This window comes from Octodon degus, unplaced genomic scaffold (assembly GCF_000260255.1).
Source record: "Octodon degus isolate 3935 unplaced genomic scaffold, OctDeg1.0 scaffold00489, whole genome shotgun sequence".
NCBI classification, from domain to species: Eukaryota; Metazoa; Chordata; class Mammalia; order Rodentia; family Octodontidae; genus Octodon; species Octodon degus.
In genome coordinates, this window is record NW_004525065.1 from 235,376 (window position 1) to 247,786 (window position 12,411).

At 36.4% G+C, this 12,411-nt stretch overlaps 1 pseudogene; it reads left to right on the forward strand.

Moving 5' to 3' along the window:
* Window positions 1-11,665, forward strand: part of LOC101582199 — a 78,108-nt pseudogene extending 66,443 nt beyond the window's left edge.
* Window positions 11,666-12,411: the final 746 nt, after the last annotated feature.

Here is a 12,411-nt window from a genome sequence, read left to right on the forward strand (position 1 = left end):
AACAAACATTATTTTCTCTCCTACCGACTGCCTCTCAAGCACAAGGACCTGAGTTCAATCCCCGGTTCTGAGGCAGCAACTGAAAGATCTCAGAGACCTCAAGCATGGACTTGCCCTTCAGCTGTAGAGTCCAGACATAGGAGTAAAACAAAAAAGTGAACTAACCACTCACTTGAAGATAACACTAATCAGATAAGTGCTGCTTTTAAATATCTGGAACAAAGACTGTGTCAGGTTGACTGAGGGCACCAGCTACTAAGGTAGACAACCAGCTCTTCTAACAGGACGCTAGGGACAAGGTCAGCATCCTGTAGCTGGAAGTAGAGGAACTCACCAGACAGCAAAACCATCTTGAGTTAGAACTAAACAGTAAAAAGAAACAGGTACAAAATAACCAGGAGCTTGCCAGAAAGTGTTCCCTGAAGCCAGAACCCGAGGCAAATGGCAAACACAAAGCCCTGAGGGAAAAGCCATAGGCTGCAGTCTCACCCCAAGCAGGAATAAGAACAGTTGCTTCTCTGAAAAGCCACAGGAATGTGAGCTCTGTAAGGAAGATGGCAGCCTAACAAATAAATATAAGAATTGCTGAGGAACCTTCTGTAATGCCTGTTCAACAAACTAACTCCTTCTTCCTTCAAGCCTCAGTAAGTGTGCAGTCCCTGTCACAAACAGCTGATGAACTAATACTCCATTAGCTCAACATGAGACTCCAGGCCAAGACCAGGACCAGAACATCCGTACAAGGCCCTGATGTCAGGACCTCCAACACCCAGTCCTTAGAATCAACTAGAGAGTTGATAGGAACAATGTAGGTTAAACCATGCCCAGAGGAAAAAAGGCAGTGTTTGGGGTTCTGGAAAATTTGCTCTTTTCTCCTAATGACTATATAAATAAAAATTACTCAGTTGACCTTTTCTTTCCTACATCAAAACCAACCCCACCTGAAGGGTTTATCACATATTTTAGAAACAATATTTATTTTTAGGAGTAGTGATGATACTGGAATTGATACAGTATGAGAGAGTTCAAGCTGTTAAGAATAAAAAGGAAGGGCTGGAGATGTAACTCAGTGGCAAAGCACTTGTGTAGCTTATAGAAGACAATGGGTATTGTCCCCCAGTACTGTCATGAGTTGGACTGGGGGAGGGGCAAAGAATTTTAAACAGTGATAGTGTCCCTGTATTACATTTGGAACTTTAAGGGAAAAGGTGAAGACTTGAGATCAAAACAAACATTATTTTCTCTCCTACCGACTGCCTCTTCTTTAAAGTGCCTGTACCAAACTGAATCCAAACTCAGAAAGAATAATATACATATGAATGTATTGAAGATATTGTAATATAATTTCAGGACCAACCAGAAGTTTCTATTTTTTTGACCAAGAAAGAATGGCTTTTGTTTTTCTACTTTTATGGCTTCAAAAATAAAATCTGCTCTTTCCAAAATCTCCTAGTGAAAAATAAGCCATCAAGAACTCTTCCTAGACTCTCCAAGTCATGATGAAAATTTATATGTACTTCTACTTGTAAGGTTCTTTTGCAAATAGGAAATGTTGGTTAAATCAAAGCTAAGTTAGGTGGCTGAGAATAGTTATCTCATTATTAACTTGCTCCTTGAATCCTTGTTCTAAAACAAAAATCAGAGATGCTAAACTGGTTTTTTAGAAAGGACAACACTCAAACATCCCTTAGTAAGAAATTCTGTGGGAGAAAGAAGAGTACATTCAGCAAGGGAACTAAAGAAATTCTTTTTTTTTTTTTTTTTTTTTTTTTTTGTTTTTTTTTTTGTAGTACCAGGGATTAAACTCAACCCTGCATTTGCCAGGCTGGTGCTTATTCTATTGAGCTATCTCCCCAGCCCTAAGAAATTCTGTATGCTATTTTGATTTTGGTATCAGTATCTTGATTATTTCCAATTCTGGAGTATCTATATTCTAGACCATGTTATTTAGTAAATTTTGTCTCCTGCATGGGGTTAAAGTCTGAGAAAGGTTGTTATTCCATAAATCTGTATTGTTTCTTGGTGAAGCTAACCTTTAAGAGTACTAAGGAATAATAAAAATAATCCTATTCTAAAAATAGAAAGGTTAGTCTGAAGCATCACACAATACTAAAAAATAAAGATTTTAAAAGCATGGTGGTAAGAAAAGATGAACAAAGATATCAAAAATGGTTCTAATGGCCAACGAAATGTAAGAATAGACAACAAAATAAATAGTAGTTTTGGATTAAAACCAATGACAGAAAACAAATATGAGTAGATATTGATAGAAATGATATGGAGAGGCCAAGGAGATGGCTCAGTGGAATAAGCCCTGCCTTGGCAAGTGCAAGGGCCTGAGTTCAATCCCCGGTTCGCAAAAAAAAAAAAAAAAAAAAAAAAAAATATGGAGAAAAGGAACAGTTCTTCATTATGAAAGAATTTATATCAATGAATTAGGAAAATGAAAAAAATTAACAATAGTAGTAAATATTTCAATAACACAGTAATAAGAATCCATCAGTGGCTAAGAAGATCTACTTGAAAATGCTAAAATTAATGTGACCAGAAAGAAGATATCTGCATGTCTTGAAATTTATCTAGATACTAATTACAAAATATTATTAATTATAAAGGTGAAAATATTACTTTCATAGTAGAAAAATTAAGCACAAAAGACTGAGGAATCATTACAGGTTAAAGACTAAAAAGACAGAACAACTAAGTATAGTATGGGATACAAGTCTAGATCCCATAATATAATAATACTAGTGGAAAACACTCATAAAGATGAGTGAAATTGATAGTGTTGCAAAAAGTCCTGTTACAGTATTACCTGCTTGTTTTTGATATGCTAGAGTATGCACAATGTTAACATAAGAGAATAAAAATATTTAAAGAACCTAACATACAACATAACAGTATCAATTCTATATAGTATTTACCAGAGTAAAATGAGAAATTCATATTCACACAAGTAACTGTACACAAATACTTAAAGGCTCTTTATTCATAATTACCTAAATTGTAAACAACTCAAATGACTCTCAGCTGAGAAATGGGTAACAAATTTGTTTATATATACAATGAGCTGCATAATAATAAAAAGAGTTTTTACAGCAATAGAAAAGACTACAAGTCAGTGATGACAAGTAAAAGAAACCAGAATGAAAAGAGTGGAGCCAGATGATGGCTGGGTACGATTCTCTGGCACTGATTTCCCACACACACCCCAAGTTGAGCAGCCATTCACATATCAGCTTCCAGCCCAAGCACTAAGGAAAGCAGGTGGAGATTAGCATTGATTAGCACTGTATTGCATTGATTGCACTATTGATTAGCATTGTAAATGTCACAATTGAACAGAAAAAGAACTTCTAGTAGGGAATAAAAGAGCAAGTGGAACAAATAAATCAGAAATTCTTGAAATCTTTCAGGATGGTAACAAAGCTTGAAATGTATGTTCTAATCATTTCAAATTATCACTTAAAAATATAAAAAGACCCACATTTTAAATGCTTATTCACCTTATGATGTTGTTAGGAGGCAATGGAACCTTTAAATGGTGGAGAGGTCTTTCAGTTACTGGCACATTCCCTTGATGGGAATACTGGGTCTATATCCCTTTTTTCCTCCTTTCTTTTGGATCCACCCAATGAGGTAGTTTTGCCACATGCTACCACCACTAGTGTGAAAAAGGCTTTGGAACTGGTTAGCAGCAGGAAACAGGAACAGTTTGTAGAAGCAGGCTAGAAAAAGCCTAGAATATTGTAAGCAGAACTTAAAAAATATTATGGAGAGGGCTCAGACATGGAAAGTAATAGCAATGCTGATGATGTTTAGGTGGAAGTTAGAATTCTGTTAGAAACTGGACTGGGGCTCCCTTTGTTAAATTGTTTTATGGTACTATTAGGTGTTACCCAAACATAGGCCCAAAACCAAATAGGACTAGCTAATCATAGATGAATAGTTCCAAAACTGTCAACCAAAATAGTTTTTTCTTGTAAGTTTGGTATCTCAGATTCTTGATACTGCATTGGAAAGCTAACATAAAAATTACAGAGTTAACCAGCAAGAAGGAAGAGTCAGCAAGCCTTGACTTTACCTATCATTTAGGAAAAACTAAAAAGAAAGGAGAAAAATGAATAAAGCTTAAGAAACTTTGATACGTAATAAAGCATCCCAGAAAAGTGGAGAGAAATAGTAAAAACAGTAATGGCCTCAAATGCCTCAAATGTGACAAATTCGCAAATTTGATAAATCAATCTTCTCATCCAAGAAATTCAACAACTTCCAAGAGATCCATACAAAGATATATTATAATCAAGCTGCCAAAAGCCAGACACAGAATCCTGAAAGCAGAAATAGAAAAGCAATTCATCAAATTAAAAAAATCGTCAACAACATTAACTCCAAAACTACTGTGGCCATAAAAGAATGGATAATATTTAAAATGGTGATTAAAAAATATTATCAAATACAAATACTATACCTATCAAAATTGTTCTTCAGAATTGAAAAATTAAAACATTCCTAAATAAAATACTGTGGTTTCCCTTCAGATCGTATAAATCTTTCACCTTTTACTAGATAAAGCAAAACTATCCACCCTAAAAGAAATAATAGCATTCCTTCAACCTAAAATAAAAACACTGAATAGCAAATGAAATTCATGAGGAAACAATTCATGAGGAAAGGTAACCATACATTTTAATATATGAGATACCTAAATGTATTTTTTATTTGTACCTCTTTTTTCATCCTGATTTTTTAAAAGCAACTCTGTGGAACAAGTAAGAGTCTATGTGTGGTGTGTATTATATATAAAGATGTAGTTTGAATGACAACAGCACAAAAAGGTAAAGGGAATGAAACTGTATTAACACAAATGTTTACAAATAAATATTGAGTTACAGTGGGATTAACTTGAACTAGACTAGATATGTGAATACAAAAATTGCAACTTTCCCACCCTCGGTAACCACCAGGACAATAACAGAAAGAAACAGAATAATCAAAGGAATTAAAATAGTTTGAGTACATCTGTTTAAAACAAAATAAGATAGTAATGAAAGAGTAGATGGAATGTAAATACATATATAGAAAGATAAGCATAAAATAATAAAATGACAGGTGTATGTATTACTTCACTAAATGCAATGGATTAGAAGTTCAATTAAATGACAGACATTGGCAAAAAAATTTTAAAACTAAACCCTGCTGGTAACTATCTTGGCCAGAGGAATCTAGTAACCCTGCCCATACCCTGCATGAGGGACTGCCAGCCAGTGCTTAGAACTCTGGATAACTAGCCTGACCAGAGGAATTTAGGTGCCTGGCCCAACCCACTGCATGAAGTGGGGTGCCTGGAACCTGACAACTGGCCTGGCCAAAGGAACAGGGTAAATCCACTTTAACAAGATGAAACACTTTGCTTAGAATTTTCCAGTTTACAATTTGTATTGGTATGTAACTGTAGACCTTTATCCTATAAAGTATAAAACCAATAGTTACCAAAGTCTGTCAGTGTCTACATTTTGCTTGTTATCATAATTGCTAATTCTACTCCTGTAGCTAGGATATCATACCTGTTTTAACCACTTGTTCTCTCTTAGGTAACGATATTGGGAAGCATTAGGGTAATAAACTCCCAAAAGCCCCACACCTAAAGACAGAGGACAGTGCCAAACAGAAACCAACATCCCACTCTCAATTAATTGAGAAAGCAGGATCTCTGGAAGATACAAACCAAGAATCTAGAACACACAAATAATATCCTTGAAGAGCAGACTTTTCTTAGAGGGGCCTTCATAGTAGTGATGTATCTACCTACCATCAAAATTTCACAAAAATTATGACAGAAATCAAAATAGTTGTTTTGGAAATAGAAAATGACAAGACAGAAGCAAAGTGAAATCTCAGGCCTCTGTCCCACACAGACTAAGTCCAAGAGACATCAACATATAAGACATTGGAGGTCACACACCTGAAATCTTTGAAATGATTGAAGTAAAAAAGGAAAAAAGTGATAACCATAATGAAAGAATTACTAAGCATAACTGAAGACATTCTTAAAAAAATACAGGAGCATACAAAAATGATGGGAACCTAAATTGAAACAACATTGAGATTCCAGCCCCCAAAAGAATGACTATCATCAAGAAATCAAGGAACAGCAAATGTTCAAGAGGCCATGGGGAGAAAAGAACCCTTCTCCACTTTTGGTGGGACTGTAGACTGATACAACCTCTGTGGGTATTAAGTGTGGAGATTCCTCAAGAAACTAGATCAGAAGTTCCATCCAACCCAGCTATTCCCATTCTGGGTATTTTTGTGGAAGAATTGAAAACACCATACCACAGTGATATATGTGCACCTATGTTTATAGCAGCACAATTTCATAGTTAAATCTTGGCAGCAACTCAAGTGCCCATCAACTGAGGAATGAATAAAAAGATATGGTATTTTTATACAATGGAATATCATTCAGTTATAAAGAAAGATAAGCTTGAGGCTCTTATATGCAAATGAAGTAATTAATACTTATAAATGAAATAAGTTGACCCACATGTGCAAACATATTGTTTTCCTAGTGTAAGAACCTGGAAGAGTAAATAAATCTGAAAGGCACCATAGATATAGTAAAAAGGAATGAAACTGCTCAAAAGCAATGAATAGTTAGGGTAAGAGAAATGAAAAAAAGCCAAAAAAGAGTAATAAAATTCTTTTATTTATATACACAAGATAGCTAAGATGATTGTACTACTAAATTCTATCAGTTCTTTGAAGGTAGTAGTTAATACTAAGTACTTTTATTTTGACTAACTTTACATGCTTATACCTGGTAATCTGTCCAACTGCATTGAAAACAGCAGTATACAATCTAGTAACCATTGTTGAATACTTATCATCTTGTTTTTTCTAAATTGTGTACCATTTCTAATGTCTTACGTGTTTGTTTGTTTGTTTTTTTTATTCTCTTAAAAAAAAAAGCTAGAGTTAGGATTGAATTTTTTGGGGGTGGCTGGCTCAGTCTGCCTTAAGGATGGGTCTGGTAAGGCATATGGAGCTGGGGATCAAACTGCGGTGTCCTGTGCCTGACTGCGTTTACATAAGCAGACACTTAAACAAGTCAGCCAGCCAGCCAGCAGGCCTCCTAAAGTTTGGACAGAACTAACCTGAAAAATATGGTAGAATAAGCATATTCATGAATTAGAGACATATTTAGTTTTATCACTAAATCCATTTGTTTGAAACAATGGTCAGGAGTGTTTTCTGTATGAGAATGTTAAAAGATTATGAAGTTGATTTTGTAATTACATACTTTTTTCTTTTTTTAGTACAGGGTATATAGGGTCTCACTGCACAGATTGGACTCATAGCGACTTTCCTGTTTTCAGCCTCCCCAACGCTGGCATTACAGGCATGTGCCACCACAACCAGTCTCATTTGCCTTCTCAGCACACTCTGGGGATGGGGTGGCAAGGCAGGCCAGGAATTGAACCCGGTCCCTGCATCTGCGTAAGCAGGCACTTTAATCTGCTGAGCTCTTTGGCTGGTCCATGTAATTATGTACTTTTTGGATCTAGAAATTCTATGTATTCAGTATGACTAAACATTGTTTTGTTGCATAGCCATTTCAGGGTTCATTCTTCTTTGGCTGAACTTTCAGAAACCAAACTCCTAATATAACTATGTGCTATATATTTATAATAGTGCATCTAAATGACATTTGCTCTTCAGTGAACACTTTGAAACCAACTTACTTGTCCTTTTCAGCTTTTTTCCCCCCTGGAACTGGGGATTGAACTCAGGACCTTGCACTTGCCAGGGAAGTGTTTATGCTACTGAGCCATCTCCCCAGCCCTTTTATCAGCTTTTTTTAAAAAGCTACTTAATGGTAAATTACTGTATCATTTAATATTTACTGTATATATTGTATGAAAAAAGTTTTATTTCAGTTTCAAGAAAGAATCCTTTCTATAAGCCAGCAAACCCTTGGCCACTTTGAAATAAACTAATCAAACTGTGTCATTCAATTCTTATTTTGAAAGAGATAGAGCAGCTATACTAAGATTTTAAATTTTGATGAAAAATCATTGTTTTAGTTTTCTTATGTATGAGGCTGTCAGTGAGAACTCAGCCAACTGGGAAAAACCGCTGTTTGTTCTCCTATTAAGTCTTACCTAGCAAAAGGATCAGAATGAGGATAGAGAAAAAGAAGAACTTTCTGGGGCTCTTTTCCCATTTATGTGAGACTTTTTGGAATTTAATGGCAGATTATTTAGAAGCTAGTAGACTCTTTTAGGTCTAGATATTTTAATTGCCTTTAACTAGCATAGAGTGAGATATTAAGTTATGATTAAAGCAGTTATGCCCTACACACAATAGATAGAAATGTTTTCATTTTTAAAAACATTTCCATAGTCCTTTGGAAACAAGCTGAGGGCTAGCCAGATAGCTCAGTGGACTAACGCACCTGCTTAGGCAGGAACAGGGACTGGAGTTTGATCCCTGGCGTGCCATAATAGCCCCATCCTTGGGACGTGCTGAGATGGCGACTGAGACTGGGCATGGTGGTGTGCACCTGTAATCCCAGCATTTGGGAGGCTAAAAACAGGAGGATCACTATGAGTCTGATCTGTGTAGTGAGACCCTGTAGACCCTGTACTAAATATATTTTTAAAAAGAAGCTGAAAGTAATATTTATAACCAAGTTATAAAGATTCCCATACTAATTCCTTTTTTAAAAACTATAATGAAAAAGGTACAGAGTTTTTATAACAGATTTATTAATTATTTACTACTTTATGTGAGGGATTGATTAAGCCATGACAAAAATTTGACCATGTTGTAGTTTATTTCAGTGATGGAGAACCTTTGAGAGATGCATGCCCAAACTATAATCCAAAACCCATTTTTTATTTATTGCAAAGTGCAAACACTGAAATCAAATCTGAACACTGAGGTTTTAGTTTAGTAAAAAATATTTCATACAAAAACATCTTTTGTCTTAAGAGAAAAACAGTATATGGGCCATAGGTTTGCCATCATTGGGTTTTTTGTATACTTTTTGAAATAAAATCCTTTTAGCAATGTTTTCATGAAATTGTTACTATTTTGATAAGTTTTTGGGTCTATAAATACCATAAATAATAGAAGCTTGTTTCTAGTTATAAAATTATAATAAATTATATGACTTAGACATTAAGAAGTAATGTTATCTTCAAGGGCAAAATCATACTCTGATTTGCATGTTAGTGTTGAGAAATTTTCATTTTAATTTGTTGCAGTTGTAGCAGGAACATTGTGTTCTAATATAAGCTTCAAGTAAGGTACTAAATTATAGATCCTTTTAGATATGTGTTCCCAAGTTCAATGTTTATTAAAATGTTGCAAAGGGAAGAATTAATGGAAGAAACAGATATGGTATAACTATGTTGATCCACCTTTCATTTTTCATGTTACAATACTGACTGTGTTTGTTTATCATTTGGTTTTATAGAAGATCTAAGCATTTAGAATGTGTGGGATGGTATCCCATTAGAGGTTTCAATGTTTGGCTATGAGAAAAGGCAATTTCGTTTGTTGGCAACATGACTTCAGAAATTTGACACTGGAGTTTTCCCATGTAACTATACCAGTTTTCAAACAGTGTGTTTAATCATCACTTTTCCAGATGGTGATGATTAAACAACAGCACTGGGGAGGCTGAGACAGGAGGATTACTATGAGACTGAACTGCGTAATGAGACCCTGTAGCCAAATAAAAAAAAAGTTAACAAAAATATTTAATGTTAAAAGCTGTGTGAGCTAGACAGTTCAAAGTGAGTACTGGGTCTCATTGAACATGCCGATAGGTGAGGGCCTTCTTGTGTGCCATCTTTGCTAGCACAGCCGGTCCTACACACAAGGAACCACATCGAAGGGACCTGCGGTTGGCATTGATCTTGGCACCACCTACTCCTGTGTGGGTGTCTTCCAGCACGGAAAAGTGGAGATAATTGCCAATGATCAGGGAACTCGAACCACTCCAAGCTATGTCGCTTTCACTAACATCAAAAGACTAATTGGAGATGCTACAAAAAAATCAAGTGGCTATGAACCCCACCAACACTTTTTTATGCTAAGCATCTGATTGGAAATAGATTTGATGATGCTGTTGTCCAGTCTGAAATGAAGCACTGGCCCTTCATGGTGGTGAATGATGCAGGCAGGCCCAAGGTTCAAGTAGAATACAAAGGAGAGACAAAGAGCTTCTACCCAGAGGAGGTGTCTTCTATGGTGCTGACAAAGATGAAGAAGATAGAAGAAGCTTATCTAGGGAAGACTATTACCAATGCTGTAGTCACTGCTAGTCTTAACATACTTAGAATTATCAATGAACCAACAGCTGCTGCTATTGCTTATGGCTTAGACAAAAAGGTTGGAGTTGAAAGAAATGTGCCAATTTTTGACTTAGGAGGTGGCACTTTTGATGTGTCAATCCTCACTGTTGAAGGTGGAATCTTTGAAGTGAAATCTACAGCTGGAGACACTCACTTAAGTGGAGAAGATTATGACAATCCAGTGGTCAATCATTTTATTGCTGAATTCAAGTGCAAGCATAAGAAGGACATCAGTGAGAACAAAAAAGCTGTCCACCGTCTTCATACTGCATGTGAGTGAGCTAAGAGAACCCTCTCTTTCAGCACCCAAGCCAGTATTAAGATTGATTCCTTCTGTGAAGGAATTGACTTCTACATCTCCATTAGTTGTGCTTGTTTTGAAGAGCTGAATGCTGACCTGTTCCGTGGCACTCTGTACCCTGTGGAGAGGGCTCTTCCAGATACTAAACTGGACAAGTCTCAGATCCATGGCATTGTCCTGGTGGGTGCTTCTACCCATATCCCCAAGATCCAGAAGCTTTTGCAGGACTTCTTCAATGGAAAAGAATTGAATAAGAGCATCAATTCTGATGAGGCTGTTGCTTATAGTGCACCAGTTCAGGCAGCCATTTTATCTGGAGACAAGACTGAAAATGTCCAAGTTTTGCTACTGTTGGATGTCACTCCTCTTTCTCTTGGTATTGAAACTGCTGGTGGCATCATGACAGTCCTCATCAAGCACAATACCACCATTCCTACCAAGCAGACCCAGACCTCACTTCCTGCTCGGACAACCTGCTTGGCAAATTTGAACTCACAGGCATACTCCTGCACCCTGTGGTATTCCTCAGATTGAAGTAACATTTGATATTGATGCCAATGGCATCCTCATTGTTTGTGCAGTAGATAAAAGTATAGGAAAAGAAAACAAGATTAATATCACCAACAATAAGGGCCATTTGAACAAGGAGGACATAGAGTGTATGGTCCAGGAAGCAGAGAAGTATAAAGCTGAAGATGAGGAGCAAAGGGACAAACTGTCATCCAAGAATTCATAGGCAAGTTTAATGATGAAGATAAACAGAAGATTCTTGACAAGTGTAATGAAATCATCAACTGGCTGGATAAGAATCAGACTGCAGAGAAAGGAGAATTTGAGCATCAGCAGAAGGAGCTGGAGAAAGTCTGCAATCCCATAATCCCAAGCTGTACCACAGTGCAGGTGGCAGGCCTGGAGGAATGCCTGGGACTTCCCTAGTGGAGGAGCTCCTCCTTCTGGTGGTGCTTCCTCAGGGCCCACCATTGAAGAGGTGGATTAAGCCAACCCTAAATATAAATATAGCATTCTTCCACAACCAATAAAATTGAAGGACCTAAATTTTTAGTAAATTTTGTGGCAGTTAAAAGTTGAGCTGCTATAGTAAACTACTGAGCATTCCCAATACTTGAATAATGGAACATGTACACAGGGAGACATGGCATTGCGCTTTAAGCACTGTACTACAAGTGGAAATGCAAAGTCTTCAATGAAAATATTTAAGTTGGCACCATAAAAAAAAAGTGAGTACTTTTTTCTAACCAGTTGTGTAAATTCTGAGGGGCAAAGTAACAAATTCAACCAAGCCCTTGTTCACTTTGAAGTCTACTGTCATCATCAGTGTCTTACATTTGGAAAACAGCTGCAGAGAAAAGTGAGCAAGAACAATTGCTCCTGAGAGTTAAGAACACCTCAGCATCTCTGGTAGTAAAGAACACAGTGGCAACTTGATGTGCACGCTAAGTGCAGTCACGTGTATTCTAATTGAGTTCATTTTATTTATTAGTAACAAGTAGTGTTTTAGCTTCAAAATTATGTGTACCCCTTTGACGTGAAGTACTCAATTTGAATGTATCAAATTAATTGTAGTTTTCTTATATATCTGATTTTTTTAAGAGAATTCTCAAAGTTACAACTTTGAGAATTCTCTTCAGGGGTAGACATTTCTTTAAGGTAGCACATTTATGTGTGGCACTCTATTTGGATGTCAGCGGTCAGTATTCTAATGCAGTCCACCAGAATTTTAAA